The 5,759-nt window shown below is 42.1% G+C and overlaps 1 long non-coding RNA gene across 1 annotated transcript; it reads right to left on the reverse strand.

The window, feature by feature from the left end:
* Positions 1-2,440: 2,440 nt before the first annotated feature.
* On the reverse strand, positions 2,441-5,370 carry LOC112253422. Its single transcript, XR_002954009.2, has 3 exons — positions 5,145-5,370; positions 3,259-3,534; positions 2,441-3,165 (listed from the first exon to the last, which is right to left on the reverse strand). It is a non-coding gene; the product is annotated as an uncharacterized LOC112253422 (long non-coding RNA).
* Positions 5,371-5,759: the final 389 nt, after the last annotated feature.

A 5,759-nucleotide genomic window follows, 5' to 3' on the forward strand; every position in this document is an offset into this window, starting at 1 on the left:
ATGCTCTGTTGTCTACGGTGCCTCTATATCATCTAGGGATAGGTTACCAATGTCAGTCCAAGGTCATAGAGAGGAAAATGGTGAAGGGAAAAAGAGTAACTGGGGAGCCAGGGCAAGAAAGAGGGGGGTGGGGGTGAGAGACGAGAAAGAGCAATGGACAGGGAGGTAGAGGGAAGAGATGGGATGTGAGGTGAGTAGATAATAGAGAAGAAGAGGAGTTAGGAAAGAGGGATGGAGATGAAGAGGGGGAGACAGTCCATCTGTAGTTAGCAACGTAAAACTATACCTCCAAAATCACTTTGTTGTCACGCCTAAACCTGGTTGTCGATGAGACTAATCTGTAGTAGACACCTGGTATCAGAACAGCAGAATGGATGGATGGAAAAAGAGGGATTAGGAAAGATATGAATAAATGAAGTAGTCTACTGTCAGCACAATCTGTTGTGAGGATGAGTGTCTTCTCCTCTCTTGTCACGCTGTGCGTGCACAAACACGCACACGCACAAATGTGTGTGTTTGTGTGTGTCCGTGCAAGTGTGAGTGACCTGAAAGGGAATCAATGGAGAGAGACACTGGGGAACACAAGAAGCTGAAGGATCACCTCATTCACTCAAACTCTTCTCATCTTTCTTTTTATCGCTTCCATCCATCACCTATAGTAAAGAGAATAAAAAAACAGAGTGGACATGTGACCTCAACTCTCTTATTCAAAGAGCCATTAATGGTAACTTTAAGCCCTGTGTAGTATCATTTATTCATTTTGTGTTTAGAGAGAACACCTAATGAGGAAAATCCCTCAAATCTTGCCAGAAGCACTAAACTGAATTAATGCCTAGGTTTACTGATCTTAGACAGACACTGAGATCTAACACACTTTTACAAACATGCACAGGCATTCACACACATTAATTCAGGCATTCACACACAACATGCAAACACAGACACAAATACAAACATAACAAATAGAAAGAGAGGGAAAGAGATGAGGGAGGGAGGTAGACAGAGCTGGACAATAACAGAAAGAGAAAAATATAAACAGAGAAAGATGTTTGTATAGTAACATCATTAAAAGCACAAACTATTTAATTGTCTAAAAACTTAGAACCAAGAGAGACGGAGAGAGATTGATGAGACAGATCTTCTGCTGCATGGAGCACTAGTCCAGTACAGAAGGGGCATGTCCCTATGGCTTTGTGTCTGGGGCAACCTGTCGGTCACCGGTGGGTCAGTGATGATATAATTTCTCCAGTGGGAATTCTGGGAAATTAGGAAAATGTCTGAGTCCTTTGCCTCATCCCTTCCATTGCAATGTATATTTCCCATATCCATTCACAGAAAGTAAATACGACATGACGTTTCAGATAGCGACCATTTGTAGCCTTTCGAGCGAAGACACAACACTCAGATTATTCAAAAGGCAAAGTGTTAACAAACTTATTGTAACAGTCTCAAAATAAGTGATTTATCTGTCCATTATGAAGAGACACGCTGACAGATAAATCACTGGACACCAGCTGTAGCCTATGAGTGGGAGGCGCTTAAAATGGTCTTTACCACTCCAAATACAGGTTGTCTGGAAGTTGAACATCACTAGTTGTTCAGCCGCTGTGCTTGACCAAGATAAGGCAAAGCAGTGACTGTCATGCATGGGGGGTAGGGGCAGTATGTACTGTGCGGGTGTGTGTGTGTGCAGGGGCCTTTGATATCTGTCCCCAAGTCACCATAATCCTCTTCCATAAATCCCACTGTGGACAGACCCATCTCCTAATCCCTATAAGACTCCACATCAGTACAGTACATGCATGCACACACAAATTAACTTTCACAGCATGCTTATATAGTTTTTTACAATCACTTTGGCACTAATTTCAGAACCTTGTGGTCATTTTTCAACTCTAGACACAACTCAAAACGGTCATCACTTGTAACACCGGCTGTCCAATGTTCAAACATTGCATTGTGCATTCATATCTTTAAAGGAACTTTGCACTTTCATAATCATTGGTTCAAATAACTAATTTATCATGAAATACCATAGTAACATTTAGATCACCCACACACAAGATACTGATAGTTTCACTGTAGTTGTTCATACAATCATCAAATATTGTATTACATGTTTCATTATGCTACTACTGTAACGGTTTTCCTCCTCTTCTGAGGAGGAGTAGGAAAGATCGGACCAATATGCATCGTGGTAAGTGTTCATCATTTTATTAAACTGAACTGAACACTACAATACAAAGTAAACAAAAATAACAACCGAAACAGTTCCGTCTGGTAACTAATACAAAGACAGAAAACATCTACCCACTACCCATAGTGGGAAAACAGGCTGCCTAAGTATGGTTCTCAATCAGAGACAATGATTGACAACTGCCTCTGATTGGGAACCATACCAGGCCAAAACCAGAAATACAAAACATAGAACAAAAACATAGAATGCCCACCCCCAACTCACGCCCTGACCAAACTAAAATAGATACATAAAAAAGGAAAAAGCAAAACAGAGTATTGATTACTATACTTCTATATTTCCATCAACCCTGTCTTGTGGATTTGGCCACAGGTTCTCATCCACATCACAATGAATATTTTCATTAGCCAAACAACTCGAGAAGAATCTTCGGGCATGGCGAATCCAGGCCTGACACTGGTCTGCTGTGATGTCATTGCATGCGTCATCCATGGCCTGGAGAAGGGTGGCTTGTTCGTGAGGGCGCCTATCATATACAGTACATTCCATCTCCATGTGGAGAAAAATTACTCCATCAGGTTAAGGAAAGAGTATGGGGGTAAGTACAGGGTGGTAAATTGTGGATGGGCCTGAAACCATGCTTGCACCATTTGAACATGGTTGAACCTGACATTATCACACACAATGACATAGGTCACGCCATTAGCTTTACAGACCTGATTTAGCTCATCAAGGAGGGTTACAAGGAGAGCTGCATTATATGATCCGATACGAGGTTTGCGTCCCACCACACCATCTTCTGATATAGTCTCACAGATGGTGATGTTTGCCCCACATTGTCCAGGTACTTGGATGGTTGCCCGCTGGCCAATGAAATTCTGGCCTTTCCTCGTCTTGGCCAGGTTGAAGCCTGCCTCATCCAAAAAGAGGAATTTGTGGTTTTCATCAGCATCCAACTCCGTCACCCTCTAAAAATACATTTTGGAAAGAGAATTACTGATTACAATGATGTAGAATTTGGGGGGAATTTTTCACAATAAGCACCTTGAAACTGAACATACCTGAACGTACTCAGTTGCTTCACTCGGTCTGCATTTCTTTCAAAAGGCACACAGTATAGCTGTTTAAGAGACACCTGGTGCCTTTTCAGCATGTGGGCAATAATCAGCAAACTTATGGCTTCCACATTGTTCAACATGTCGTCATTGTCCAAGATGTGCTGCTGAATTTCTGTAAGGCGAATATCATTTCTGGCCCGAACCAAATTGACCACAGCCCGCTCTTGTTGGTCATTCAGAATTTTGACTCTGCCTCCACTATTTGGACTAGTCTCAATTCTGAAGGGGAAATTACAGTAAAAACACATTTAGTCACATCCCCTACTACAGTGGGGGAAAAAAGTATTTAGTCAGCCACCAATTGTGCAAGTTCTCCACTTAAAAAGATGAGAGCGGCCTGTAATTTTCATCATAGGTACACTTCAACTATGACAGACAAAATGAGGGGAAAAAAATCCAGGAAATCACATTCTAGGATTTTTTAATGAACTTATTTGCAAATTATGGTGGAAAATAAGTATTTGGTCACATACAAACAAGCTAGATTTCTGGCTCTCACAGACCTGTAACACCCGTCCACAACCTCAAACAGTCACACTCCAAACTCCACTATGGCCAAGACCAAAGAGCTGTAAAAGGACACCAGAAACAAAATTGTAGACCTGCACCAGGCTGGGAAGACTGAATCTGCAATAGGTAAGCAGCTTGGTTTGAAGAAATCACCTGTGGGAGCAATTATTAGGAAATGGAAGACATATAAAACCACTGATAATCTCCCTCGATCTGGGGCTCCACACAAGATCTCACCCTGTGGGGTCAAAATGATCACAAGAACAGTGAGCAAAAATCCCAGAACCACACGGGGGGACCTAGTGAATGACCTGCAGAGAGCTGGGACCAAAGTAACAAAGCCTACCATCAGTAACACATTACTCCGCTAGGGACTCAAATCCTGCAGTGCCAGACGTGTCCCCCTGCTTAAGCCAGTACATGTCCAGGCCCGTCTGAAGTTTGCTAGAGAGCATTTGGATGATCCAGAAGAAGATTGGGAGAATGTCATATGGTCAGATGAAACCAAAATATAACTTTTTGGTAAAAACTCAACTCGTCGTGTTTGGAGGACAAAGAATGCTGAGTTGCATCCAAAGAACACCATACCTAGTGTGAAGCATGGGGGTGGAAACACCATGCTTTGTGGCTGTTTTTCTGCAAAGGGACCAGGACGACTGATCCGTGTAAAGGAAAGAATGAATGGGGCCATGTATCGTGAGATTTTGAGTGAAAACCTCCTTCCATCAGCAAGGGCATTGAAGATGAAACGTGGCTGGGTCTTTCAGCATGACAATGATCCCAAACACACCGCCCGGGCAACGAAGGAGTGGCTTCGTAAGAAGCATTTCAAGGTCCTAGAGTGGCCTAGCCAGTCTCCAGATCTCAACCCCATAGAAAATCTTTGGAGGGAGTTGAAAGTCCGTGTTGCCCAGCAACAGCCCCAAAACATCACTGCTCTAGAGGAGATCTGCATGGAGGAATGGGTCAAAATACCAGCAACAGTGTGTGAACCTTGTGAAGACTTACAGAAAACGTTTGACCTCTGTCATTGCCAACAAAGGTTGTATAACAAAGTATTGAGAAACTTTTGTTATTGACCAAATACTTATTTTCCACCATTATTTGCAAATGGATTTTTTTTCTCATTTTGTATGTCATAGTTGAAGTGTACCTATGATGAAAAATTACAGGCCTCGTCTTTAAGTGGGAGAACTTGCACAATTGGTGGCTGACTAAATACTTTTTTGCCCGACTGTATGTGGTACACATTGGCATGCAGTATACAGTAATTTGACAATTGAGAGTAGCCTAATGTTTAGCGATTGCTGAAGACTTACCAGTTCTCATTGCAGAAAGTTCTGATGATTGAGGCCATGGTTGATATTCTGAGGTTTGGTTGAATCATTGTCATGCCATGATTTACGTCATGGTCTACAACTATTGCTCGGATTTCATTGGACACTCTTTGCTGTTGTTACAGCTGTCTTGGTCCGTGGTCTTTTCCTCTACCACGTTCCCCCACACCTCTCAAATGAGGCCCACGACCGCCTCTCAGAAGGGGTGCTTGTCCTGTTGAAAAACCAATGATAGTCCCACTAAGCCCAAAGCGAGCTGACATTGTTTTATGCTCCATATACAGTTGAAGTCAGAAGTTTACATACACTTAGGTTGGAGTTGTTAACTCGTTTTTCAACCACTCCACACATTTTTTGTTAACAAACTATAGTTTTGGCAAGTCGATTAGGACATCTACTTTGTGCATGACACAAGTAATTTTTCCAACAATTGTTTACAGACAGATTATTTCACTTCTAATTCTCTGTATCCCAATTCCAGTGGGTCAGAAGTTTACATACCCTAAGTTGACTGTGCCTTTAAACGGCTTTAGAAGCTTCTGATAGGCTAATTAACATAATTTGAGTCAATTAGAGGTGTACCTGTGGATGTATTTC

The sequence above is a fragment of the Oncorhynchus tshawytscha genome, linkage group LG06 (genome assembly GCF_018296145.1).
Source record: "Oncorhynchus tshawytscha isolate Ot180627B linkage group LG06, Otsh_v2.0, whole genome shotgun sequence".
In the NCBI taxonomy this organism is placed as follows: domain Eukaryota; kingdom Metazoa; phylum Chordata; class Actinopteri; order Salmoniformes; family Salmonidae; genus Oncorhynchus; species Oncorhynchus tshawytscha.